We start from the raw sequence: 13,345 nt of genomic DNA on the forward strand, positions 1-13,345 counted from the left end.
AACAGTCAAATGGCAGAAAGCCCCAGGCATGAGTGCTGACCTGGAGCCAGAATGCCTCTTCAAACCCAACTTGCTACTTACTGTGAGCCCCTAGGCAACTTATTTGATCTCTGTTTCCTCTGTGAAACAGGAATAAGAATACCTAGCTCCCCGAGTTAGTTGTAAAGACTGAATAGGTTAACATACATGAAGTGTTTGGAACAGTAGCCAGTACAGCATAAGCACTCAAATAGAGTCATGGGTCACTTAACGATGCAGATACTTTCTGAGAAATGTGTCATTAAGTGATTTTGTCATTGTGTGAACATCACAGAGTATACTTCACAAACCTTGATGGTACTGCCTACTATACACCTAGGTACATGGTATGGCCTATTTGCTCCTAGGCTACAACCTATACAGCATGTTACTGTACTGAATATTGTAGGCAATTGTAATACAATGGCAAATATCTGTGTATCTAAACACAGAGAAAGTACAGTACGGTTTTATAATTTTACGGGACCACAGTCATGTATATGGTCCATGGTTAACCAAACTGCTGTGCAGTGTGTGACTGTATAAGCACCTACTGGTGTTCTTACTATTATTATTAGACTGAAATGTGCCTGGAGGTCCTATGAGGCATAGGAGAATTGGCACAAGCTACTTAAAAATTTGACTAAGCACATCTGACTCCACTGCAAAAAGAGTTTTGAAACTTAAATCAACATCTGGCCCTTCTAGAAGCTAAGGCTTTAATCTTTGAAATAAAATAAAAGTTTTCAGGCATTGAGGAGTAGTTCAGTGGTCAGCCACCAAAAAGAATCAAAGACCTAAAGATTACACCTAACATACTACAGAAGGAAAACACCAATCTACCAGAAATACAAAAATCTCAGTTGCAACTGTCTTAAACAATGGGCATAACACAAGTCTTAAACACAATAGATAATAAATGTTCCCTAAATAAGTGAAAAGAAATGACAAAAGACATAAATACAAAGCAAAAAAAAAAAAAGTATTAGAATAAATACTGTTATCTGAGAAAAGAACCAATGATAAACATTCCAAAGACAAAATTATTTTTCTGGAGATCCTTTTGTAGTTCATAAGCCTGATGATTGGGTTCTCATGCTCATGTGTGAGATGTGCCTCCCTTAAACCTTGTTATGGCATCGGCTCTTTACCTGTCTGATGTGAAAAAATAATAATAATAAATTATTTCTAGGGGAAGGCAGCTACCTATATCACCTCAGCAACCCATGTGTTAACATACTTAAACTTACGAAAGGGTAGAACGGAAAGGGGGAAATGCTCACCTCTAATAGTAATTCCTTGTTGATCAGGGGTAAGAGTGCCAAAAAAAAAAAAAAAGGATAGTGGCAGCCACTTGTATTACACTTTACATGATAGTTAATATTAAAGACAAAAAATAGGGACTAGTCTGCAGCTAAGGGGATAGGAGATAAGACAATTGGAAGGGCTCAATTATCTGTGCTACATGCCGGACTTTTAAAAATAAATAAATAGTCAATACATCAACATATCATCTACCCCAACAGCCATGAAAGAAATCCACATACCACATCGAAAGGTAAACTAACAGCAGAGCAAGACCATGTCTCCAAAACAACAACCAAAAAATGTACACTAACTCAAAAGATATAAAAAAAAAAAAAGAAGAAGAAGAAGAAAAAAAGGTACACTAACCAGTATTTCAGAAGTAGAGGAAGGGAAAATGTAAACTTTAAATAAAAGAAGGGAATAAAACATTAATATAAAAAAATCCTCAATTTGTAAATATGTATGTTATTTATATATACCAAAGAGAAGAGAAAAATTCATGGGATTACTCATTATGCTTCTTTTCCTTTCTATAGTTTTTGCTGTTTCCCCAAATGTTCTACAATGACCATATTACTTCTACAAAAAAAATCTCATCTTGAAAAGGGAAAATGAATATCTGGTCATCTACATCCAAATTGAAAAAGTTAAGGACAATGTAATCAATACAATATTGATTTTTCTGCCCTGTGTCAAAATTTAGAAAGGGCACTACAGGTCAGAGTGGACAATGAGATGCCTTTGGCCATTTATGTCAGCGAAGCAAAAGTCAAATGACAGAGAGTAACTGTCAAAGACTTATTATGTTGCATGATTTTAAGAAAGTATTACCTTCATTAACTAATTTTTCAGAATTTATAAAAAGATAGTCATGTTATATAGTCCAGGAATATCTTTGTAACTTCTTTTTAATCTTGCTGAGAAAAAAGGGATAAATAGGCAGACCATGAAAACATCAGGCTCTTTAAAGGTACTATTTCAGGTCGTGACTAGGGTTAATATTCCTTCAGTCTTGTGTCCTAAACTTCTGCATCTCCACCTACAGTCATATCTAAGAGAGATTAAGATAAATAGATTCAAATATTGGTCTTCTCCCTCCCCTCTCTATTTCCCCTTTCTCTTTCAATAACACTTGGTCTTTAAAATTCAAACACATTCTCAGATATTTATATAACACTTAAATGATATAATTAAGGCATACAATGTAAATAAAAGTATAGGGGACCTCCGACTAAACTGTGTACATTAATCTATGAATATAGTGGCTAATGCTGTATATTAAACATTTATATATTACTAAAATACCATGCAAATCAAGTGTTTGGTCCAGAAATCTATTGATTATATTTTATTTTCCCCCTCTTCCTTTTGAGTCTTTTAAAAATAATTTCAAGCATAATTTTAGTTATTTCAAGGATAAGTTTAGTTAAAGGAAGACAAAAGATATTCACAAGACAATTTAAAAAAGAAACATTCCAGGTCAAAATGCAAAAGAAACATAAGTTCACAATACAAATACACAGGCAGCTCATCATCTATAAATATATCTTCTATTATTCCATTATCCTCTATAATCTCATGACTACCATTAGTAAAAACAATTTTTCTGTTCTTAAGATGGCAGCAATGTCAAAAGTAAAACCAAGTCTCCATTTTGTAATATATATACTTCATACCCAAAAAGTCAATTATCTGATTTATTAAATATTATAACATATGTTAGGGGTTTCTATAGCAACTCTCCTTCTTCAGATTTTATTTGTACTTCAGGAAAAACCAACTACTTAGAGTTTCTTGAACACACAATTAGTTTACTTGTTCATATCGTTATCTATGCTGTTCCCTTTGCCTACAATGCCCTCCATCTCTTCCACTCAAAATTTCCATTCACTCCCCAAAATCCTGCTCAGGTGCTAGCAGCTCTATGAAGCATTCTCTGAACTGCCCCTGAAGTTAATCACTCCTTCCTCTGTAATACTTCCATATTTTATAGTTATTTCCATTATTGAATAGACTCCAATAAATTATCTCTTTATTGTTGCACCTAGCCCCCTATAATCCTGATCTTCCTGAAAGACATGGCCTTCTTCTTTCTATCCCTAACAACTACCACAGAGCCTGGTACATATAAGATAAATTTATTGAACTTAGTGTTTTTTTCATGTTTACATTCCCGAAGTACACATTGAAAGATGTGCTCTAGAAATAGAAAAAGAAAAATACCAAGTGCGCTATAGCTAATCCCCAATCCCATAATGCAAATGTGGATTAATGATTATTAGCGGTTCAAAATTGTTTCAAAATCATCACTACAACTAACTGTGTCTAGGAAGCATATTTGTGTAGGAAGCTTATTTGGTTTTGAAGTATTGATTTATAAGAATTAGGATACATCAGGTACTTAAGTAAACTGCTTCTAAAAATGAATAGCCTAAACTACAAGAAGAAGAATTTCTAAAAGGCTGGTACTCTTGGGCTCTACCAAGGCTCAAAGGACCATTGCCATTATGACTTCATTCCTCTAGACTATGATATCACTAGAGTCAGGAAAGATGATAGCAGTAGCCATCTCTCAGCCCAGGGGACCACCATTAGGGCACTTCTAAACTGACACACATACACACAAAATCCTTAATCAAGAACAACCAAATATATCCCTTTCTGTAAGATGACAGTCATCTTCTATTAACACAATCAACCAGGTGGCCTGATCAAAAAAGAAATTAAGGGCTGGGCATGGTGGCTTATGCCTCTAATCATAGCATTCTGGGAGGCTGAGGTGGGAGCATCACTTGAGGTCAGGAGTTTGAGACGAGCCTCAGCAAGAGTGAGACCCTCTCTCTACTTAAAATGAAAAAAAATTAGCCAGACAACTTAAAATAGAAAAAATTAGCCGGGCGTGGTGGCGCACACCTGTAGTCCCAGCTACTCGGGAGGCTGAGGCAGGAGGATCGCTTGTGCCCAGGAGTTTGAGGTTGCTGTGAACTGGGCTGATGCCACGGCACTCTACCCAGGCAACAGAGTGAGACTCAAAAAAAAAAAAAAAAAAGAAATTAATGTGATATAGATGCCAATTAGTGTGGCCTTGTTGAAATGTATTTTAGATTTAAAAAAAATAAATTGAGCATAAAATGAAATAGCAGTGAGTACCACTGATTTAACAACTGGTGAAATAAAAATGTGTTATTTTATATTCTGTTCTTCAAATAACACAACTATACAGTATCTTTCACTTTGGCTTCTTAAAAATTAAGATTCACAATCAGCAAGTGCCAAGTGCATACTAAAACTTTGCTCACAACACACTTATTGCAAACAACGTAAACTTAATCGGTATGCCTCAAACTCCATTTTTTCCTCATAGTTAAGTACTGCCTCCCCTCTCCAATCTGCAGCTACTCATTTCCGCAGGCTGAGAAATCTAAGCAAAAAGTACAAGCAAGTACTGAGAACCTAAGGGATTCTCCCATGAATAAAGCACATGTATTTCCATTTGCCCACAATGTTCTTTTAGTCAACTTTAAGTTCTCACTCGTCCTCCACAGAGTTGAAGCCACTAGACTGGTATCTTATAGATAAATTTATTTTATCCATTTATGACAATTAAAATTAACTTTCATTAATGAGGATTTGACTACTACCAACTATAGTGTTATAAGCTTGTTGAGAAAAAAAAAATCTAGATTTCTATAAAGATTTTTAATATTTTAGTTTGCCAAAAAGTTTCTCAAATATCTTCATAGCTACAAGTCAAATTTATTAAACTGATGATTCCAGTTACAATCACAAGCATGTTCGCTACATCAACAGACAACGCTAAAAAACGTCACGGACTTTGCAGTATAAGAAGGGCATTCCTTCATTAGTGCCTCTCATGAAAGCATTAGCGCCTACTCTGAAAAATCTGGCTACGGTAAAGAATGGAAAAAGGGGCATGGAGAGAAAAAACTATCAGACAAATTTAAAAAACTAATTTTGTCATGACTATTCAATATTTATTAGGCACCCTAATGCTACAGATCTGACAAAAAAATCTGAAAGACGGTTCCAAACAGTAACAGAAAAAAAAAAAAATAAAAAATAAAAATCCTGTTCGTTTACTTTTCAATAACTGGCGGGGAGGAGAAGGAGGAGCACTATATTGAAAAAGTAATTCACTATACCTCGTTCATGAATGAAAACCAAATTTCACCCATAGGCTGTTAACCGATGCTCCAAAACTTACTCGCAAAGTACACAGAGAAAGAAATAAGGCTGGGCAAGACCTGACTCTGGCAGAGAAGCGGCTTCCAAACCTGAAAGGGAGAGAAAACAACAAGTCAGGTCGTCGCTCCAGAAATTTCCGAGCGCCCGGCTCGTCGGGAGGGAGCGCGGATGCCAGCGGCGGGAGGGGACAGTGGCACCTGTCACTCGAGCGGTCCCCGCGCGGTCTGGGGGCTCAGCCACAGCCCGAGCGCTGGGCCCTGAGGTGGAATGCGGGTCTCTCTTCGCCGCCCCCGAGCCCCAGCGTCGAGCGTCGGGCCGCGGCCCGTCCCTGGGAGCGGCCCTCCCGCACCCTCTGCCCAGCGCTCCGGTCAGCGAGGCCGGTCGCCTCAGGCCGAGTCCCCACCATCCGAGCCAGGAGAGCAGGGGGAAGCGCGGTCGAGCCGCCGCAACCGCCACAGGGGCGCCGGAGGGGACCCCACGAGGCGGGCCCGCCTCCGCGTACTCACCGGGCCTCCCCGGCCGCCGGCTTGGCCCTCCTCTCCCGCCTCCCCCGCCGCCGCCGCCGCCTCTCCCGCGGCTCCGAGGGCGGCCGCACTGGGCGTTGGGACTCGGCTGGGTCAAGTGTCGGGAGGGGCGGGGTCGGACTCGCGCCCGGCGGGGGTCGCGCGTCGGCCCGCGGGCCGGGCACTAACGGGTCCCGGGGCGCCGGGCCGGCTGGGCGGTCCGCGGTGGTGAGCGAGGCTGCAGGCTGCGGTGAGGGGCGGGGAGAGCGCGGCTGCGAGCCGAGCGAGCGAGCGGAGGGTGGGAGGGAAGCCCGGGCGGAGGGGGCGGCGTGAGAGCCGCGGGGCGGGGGCGGGGCCTGCCGCACCGGCCGCCGCGCGCGGGGGTTTGTTTATTTTCTCGGTTGGTCGCGGCACTGGCGCGGAGTGGAGGTTCGCCGGTGACGTGAGCGCCCGGAGTTGGGGGAGAGCACCAGAACCACCTGCTGGAGAAGGGGAGCTACGGGGGCCGGGCAGGGTCCAAACGTCTCACGTAGGCGGCGGCGCCGCGGTCTTCGGGGTCACGGGGAAGAGAAGGGCTCTCCCAGAGCGGGTGGAAGGAGCGAGGCCTCCCGAGAGAATAGGAGTCCAGGCCACTGCCCCGCAGCTGGGCGGGATCACCTGAGGCATGGAGAGCTGTTAAAGGGCCCTGGAGTGCAAAAAGGCGGTGGGACCTGGTAGCCTTGGTTCCCAGCAACTCAGGGCTCACCTCCAGGCAAGTGAATGAAGTAGGGAGGGTCCCGCAAGTCAAGATTCTCGGTAAGGAAAGTAACTAACATTGCTTGGGTCTCTGTGGAGTTACACAGACCTTCCACGTTATCTTCCTTGGTGCTCCATCAGGTAATAGTAGTCTAATTTCACAAGCGAAGTGAAGTTACTTACCCAGAGCCTCGGGGCTAATAAATGGCAAAGCCGAAAGCCAGCTGTACTGGCTTCCAATTCTGTGCGCTTACCACCGCATCCCATTATCTCCATAGATCACTTTGATTCGACTAATATTAGACACTTCCCTCCTATAGGTAAAACGCTGCAAGGTTACAGAGAGAAGTGGAAGATGTTATCCTTGCCCTCAAAGAGTAAGGAATAAAACAAAGATAAAACAGAGAATAAAAGACAAACCATGATAGGTAACATATGAAAAGTATAAAGAGTACTGCAGAGGATCAAAGTACCGTTCGTATCTGTCTGGGGGATCAGGAAAGAAAGGCAGCATGAAGGAGTAGGCATTTGGGATTGACCTTGAAGGAGATGGGGAGGGTTTTACAGCAAGGGGATAGCATAAGAAGGCGAATTAAAAGTTGTGTTTGGGAAAGAGCCAACCTAGGGTATTACGGAAGATGGCAGAGACAAAGGTAAATGGGGCCTCAGATGCCAAGTGGATGAATTTGTATTTAATTCAGTATTTTGAGTATTCATGGTTTAAAAGTTTTGGGGAAGAGAAGGAAGGCTTTTTCTTTGTACTACTGATCTCTCTGTGAAGAGACGTGGAAATTAGTGGTGGAAAAACTGACCGAGACCTACAATAAGCCAGGTAAAAGGTAAAGATGAGTCTGAGCTAAACAGATGGCAGGTAGGATTTAAAAGAGTGTGGTTGGGAGATGGTGTGGAGGCAGAATCTACAGAATTTGGCAACTGACTGATTAATTGGGAGTAGGAAGAGAGAAATCAAAGATAGCACAGGTTTTGAGTTTGTAGATAATTATGATAGAAAAGAGACAAGGGAAAGGAGAAAGAGCTGCTTTTTGAGAGATGATGGTCAGTTTAGATTTGGACATTTTAAGGGTTTGAAGGGATGTCAAGACAGCTGGATAGACATAGACACTAAGAAGTTAGAAATAAAGGTTTTGAAATAATGGGAAAGGTACTGAACTAGAAAATAGACTGGGAAGTAATCAATCTAGCAGTGATATCACTATGAGCGAGAGGAAGAAAACAAAGGGCAGAATCTTGGGACAACATTTTCTTTAGAGTCTTGCTACTCAAAGTGTGGCCAATGGCCCAGCAGCATTGGCATCACGAGGAAGTTTATTAAAAAATCAGAATCTCAGACCCTGTCCCAGACCTGCTGAACCAGCATCTTCAATTTAACAAGAACCCCAAGATATTTGTACCACAGCAAAGTTTGAGAACTGCTAATCTAGGTGAGAGAAGCCAGCAAAGAAAGGCGGAGGATAAAGTGGAAGGAGAACCAAGGTAATGTAGAATCATCGAAGCAAGGTAAATTAGAGTTTCACAAACAGGGAAGGAAGGAGTGTTGATCAATACTATCCAAAACCACAGAGGTTGAAAGGAACAAGGAAAGACCATATGTTTGCAGTTTGTGATTAGGTGGTATGGTCATTTTGACCATGTTCTAATTGAACAGAAACTTCTACTTTCTGGTCAGGGAGAGCCTAGTGACCCCCTCCCCCCAGTTCCCACATATATGGGACATATTGAAGTAGGTGGGTAGATTTCACAGTGGGAGAAAGTAGAAATTCTCTTCTAGTTGCTTCTGTTTTCTGAGTGAAATAAGCAGCAAGATCATTTTGGCACACTGCTAATTGTCCATCTCTATTTAGTCTCCTCTTCTCCCTGAACACACAGACTACTTTTCTCCTCTCTTTCAGTTAGATATGGTCAAGTATTAAGTTATTAACAATAAACGTGAGTAGAAATTATGTCTACCACTGCCAGGCCAGGGCCTTTGAGTGTAGTTGTGCCAGCACTATGCATTTTCCTTTCTGCCAGTTGTACCCTGGACATGGTGACTCTGCTTTGATTATACAGATGACTTCAAGCCTCTGAGGTTGGCAGAGATAAAAGAAAGAAGGTGCCTGGATGAAAGAGAGCTGTCTGTCTACGGCCATACCACCTTGAACATGCCCGATCTCGTCTGATCTCAAGAGCTGTCCACTGACCTGGAACATCCAATGATGTGAGCAAGATATGAATTTCTATTGGGTTGGAGACATAACATTTTGGAGTCTATTTATTGTAGCAGTATAGCCTACTCTATTTAACATATTCATTAACTGAAAGTAGAGAAGAGGAGGGAAGAAGGGGGGTGAAATAGGAGTCTATGAGTTAGGGAGAATGAAGTTTCCAGACACTAGTAAGGGCCCCCACTTTGAATAAGTGGTCGTGAATTTATAGTGAGACCAGTCAATAGGTTGTGCAGTTTTCTCCAGCCATATTCAAATTTGCTCATGTGTAGGCACTGAGTAGCTAGCTTTGGCAGTCACCAGGACTGAGATTTGGTCAGGTAAGTATGATGGGGAGAGAAGGGCAAAGTAGTTGAGGGTAGAAGCAAAGGAGGCATTATAACTTCACATGTTGCAAGAAGTAAGACTATGAAAGGAATGGTGAAAAGGCAGTAGGGTGACTAAATTGGTGTTTCTGATCAGGCTTAAGAATTGAAGTTTATATATTATATGGAATAATATGGAAACATAAGAGACAGGTTGGAGAGTGGGAGGCTTGAAATTAAAATTAGAGAGGGTTGATCAATAATATCCAAAAGCTGTAGTTATTGGTTAATATCAGGGTGTAGGGAATGATGATGAGAATGGGTAACTGAGGTAGCAGTGAATACCAGATCCTTTGAAGAGAGGAGGTCAAGGAATTGAGAGGCAGTAAGGGTTTTGAAAGGATCATCACATAGTTATATATATTGTATCTATTATACAAACACACACACACTCACACACACACTCACATACACACACACACACACACACACACACACCATTAAGAATTGCCACAGGAGTGATTCATAATAGTGTTGGAGAAGTGAGTAGTCTTAGAGTGATAGTAACCCTTGCACTAAAGTATTTAAACAATGAGGGGTTGAATTCTTTCAATTAGGGTACTCAAGGCCATCAGTGGTTTATTATGTTAAATTCTTGCCAATATCATATTTCATTCAAACAGGCACTTTTATGTTGCCAAAATGGGGTTTCTAATTGCTTCTCTGTGACCTCTCAAATTATGATGGCAACTGCTTTCTTTTACAGGAAATGCCCATCTGTCTGTTTTATATACCCAACACATGCCAAGCTTCCCAGTTTAGATGTCTATGCTTTAAAATTTGTCATAGACTACTCTGTTTTACCTCCAACATGTATCTCAAATAGATATCTACAGTGATGCTAGCTTTGCCACATCAAATAATACACAGTAAATGTTCAAAATCTACATTAAAAATCTCATTTATTGCTTAACAATAGGGATTGACTAAATACCTGACAAATTGAAAATAACAAGATTACTTGTAGCTTGGAAAATGAAGTACATGTTATATATTAATAGCACAGGGGCTCTGGAGTCAAGACTGCCAGGGGTTGAATTATGAGGTTGTTGAGAAGATATGTCATATATACTCAGCCTGGGCAACATAGCGAGACCCATCTCTACAAAGAAATTTTAAAAACTAGCTGGGTGTGGTGGCACACACCTGAAGTCCTAGCTACTCTGGAGGCTGAGGCAGGAGGATCACTTGAGCCCAGGAGTTTAAGATTGCAGTGAGCTGTGATGACACCACTGCACTCTAGCCTGGGTGACAGAGACTCTGTCTCTTAAAAAAAAAAGATATGTCATATATGTGTGTGTATGTGTATGTATACACATACGTCTAAGTATTTTTAAGTATAAGCATTCGATTAAAGTGAGGTATAATTATTCAATTACTTACATCTAATTCTTATGGAATTGCCTTTAACTATACTTGAATTTATACTACTTAGAAAATGTTATTACATCTGTACATGTTAAGATTTGACAGCAAGGAGACCTCTGGGAAAACCTGGTACATTGAACACACATGTTTGTCTCCACTTACTCCAGTAAAATGACATTAAAATGACAGTGAAGGAATGAAAAAGATGTAAACCTATAAAGATGAAGCAAACAGGAAAAGAGATCCCTGCTGAAGAAGGAGCCAACAAAACTTAGGAATGTGGAAAGCAGATGGATGAGCAATAACTGACTTACCAAAGCTGAGAAAGTTAATACCTAAGCTTTTAGGAGGAAGCAGAGCCAGCCAGAAGTGAAGCTATTCAAGTCACAGCACCCTGGAGAGGCTCAAAAACTAGAGCTACCATACTTCAGAGAGCAGAAGTAGAGTGAGGCTGAAAAGGGGGATTCATTGTCAAAGTTGTTTTTTTTTTGTTTTTTTATTTCAGCATATTATGGGGGTACAGATGTTTAGGTTACATATGTTGCCCTTGTCAAAGTTTTTTAAAGAGCAATGAGACCCTTCCTCACCCATATTCCCTATTCCATCCATGCTTCCCAAATTCAGCAGAAGACAGATGGTTTACGTTCTGGAGAGGTTGACTCAGAGCTCCTCTAGACACCAGGGATAGCTGAGGATAAGGATGACTGACTACACAGAAAAGCAGAATTAAGTGAAGTTGTACATACTGAATTACAAGACAGGTCCTCCAACCCAGCCTCATTCTCAAATTCATATTCTAGAATGCTTGGATCCTATCAGGAGATTAGAAGCCTTCTTTTAGGGGAAAACCAGCTGGTCCAAGAGAAAAGGCCTCCAAATATTGAAGTTTGGGGTCCCATAATGAAGAATGTGGCTTGTTGCCAGTCTCTTGCAGTGAAGCCCAACAGTCAACAAGCCCTGACCATACCTACAGAGGCTCTAATCAACTTTTTATCACCTCATTCTTTATTTTTAAAATTTTTGTAGAGATGGGGTCTTGCTATGTTTCCCAGGCTGGCCTCAAACTCCTAGGTTCAAGCGATCCTCCCACCTCAGCCTCCCAAGTAGCTGGGACTACAGGGGTGCATCACCACACCCAGCTATCACCTCATTCTTAAATGTGGGTGAATAGTTGAGGATCTCCATATATTTGAAAAATCTCCCTTACATGAAAGACAGAGCCTAAAATGACCAAACAGAAAAAAAAAAAAAGAAAAGAAAAAGAACTTGGAGGAAATAAAACCAATGCAGGGAGCAGGAAAAGATGTCAAAATTAAAAAACTCTCAAAAATTTTAACTCCCATACGCTCTTCTCAGGAAACTACTTGAGGGAGATACTCCACCCAAGTAAGAGTGTAAATCAAGAAACATAAGAACATGAGATCTGGTAAATAGGAGCTCCAACAAAGGAGAAAACAGAGAATTCCCTAGATGAAGGTGAAGGGAGGTTCCAGGGTGACAGCTGGGTAGCCAGTCTGGAAAGCAACCAGTCCATTCTGATGCAAGGATGGTGGGCTCCAGAAGGAATGTCTCCAAGAAAAAATAATGGAAATGATGGAAATGGAATCTGAGGTATTTGAACCTTATGAATAAAATTTCACAACTCTGTTAGAACAGAGAGAGATGTAATAGTGACAGGTATAGAGAAAAGTAAGCAACCTAAGAAAGAAGGAATTATAATCTCCAGGGAAAACAAATTATTTGTGGCAGACTGTTTGATTGTTTAAGAATATTTGCTGTCCCTCTCTGGAGAAGGATGATACTTCCTCACCCTATTGATGTCAGACTTGGCATCGTGAATTACCCTGACCAATGAAATCAGGGCAGAAGTGAATATGTCACTTCTAGGCAGAAGCTTTAAGAACCCACTCATGTCTCTGCCCCTGCCACAGATTGGCACTGTTTAGATAGAGGTTGCTCTGGCCATCTGAGTCCGGAGCGAAGACGTCGTAGAGCAGGAGTGCAGCAGACCTGCCACTGGACATGCGTGAATAAGAAGTAAATCTTTATTGTTGTAAGCCAACAAGAAAGGGGTTTGGGGCTTCTGTGATCATTTCTTAACATGGCATAATTAACTTCTGCTGACTGACATAACATGAAGTGCTGTGGACAATATTTATATAATAGACATTAAAATACATACCATAAATAACCGAATAATGTTCTATAAAAATATTGGGAAATTAATACATGGTATATAAAATGGCTAAAACTGAAAAGCTAAGAAATGGCAGTAATGTGCTACTTAGAAATGTGCAATTAAATAGCAGAGCAATAACTTTCCTCTGGGAACTGGGAATCCAAGTGGTGACAGGTGGTTCAGGGCCTTCTGGCATTATTATGAGCCTTGTATTGATTTGACTCTTAAACCATATACATAATCACTTTGAAAAAAATAAAAATTACATTTCTTTTAAAAATAAAAATGAATAGTGAGAGGAGGGGATTTTAGTATTGTTATTTTTAATTCAGCCAATTTAATAGACTGTTAATCATCCCACTTTAATATTAAAATTGTAAATAGAACTAATTCTTTTTTTTTTTTTTTTTTTTTTTTGAGACAGAGTCTCACTCTCTT

The 13,345-nt window shown here is 40.7% G+C and overlaps 1 protein-coding gene across 1 annotated transcript in view; it reads right to left on the reverse strand.

Annotated features, from left to right (window-relative positions):
* GKAP1 (G kinase anchoring protein 1) overlaps positions 1-6,141 on the reverse strand; it is a 69,584-nt gene extending 63,443 nt beyond the window's left edge. The window contains exons 1-2 of the mRNA XM_012640019.1: positions 6,039-6,141; positions 5,490-5,621 (exon numbers count right to left, since the gene is read on the reverse strand). The gene's annotated coding sequence lies outside the window, so the exon portion shown is untranslated. The remainder of the gene's footprint in view (positions 1-5,489; positions 5,622-6,038) is intronic.
* Between the last annotated feature and the right edge of the window lie 7,204 nt (positions 6,142-13,345).

The sequence above is a fragment of the Propithecus coquereli genome, unplaced genomic scaffold, assembly GCF_000956105.1.
Source record: "Propithecus coquereli isolate 6110/MARCELLA unplaced genomic scaffold, Pcoq_1.0 Scaffold147, whole genome shotgun sequence".
In the NCBI taxonomy this organism is placed as follows: domain Eukaryota; kingdom Metazoa; phylum Chordata; class Mammalia; order Primates; family Indriidae; genus Propithecus; species Propithecus coquereli.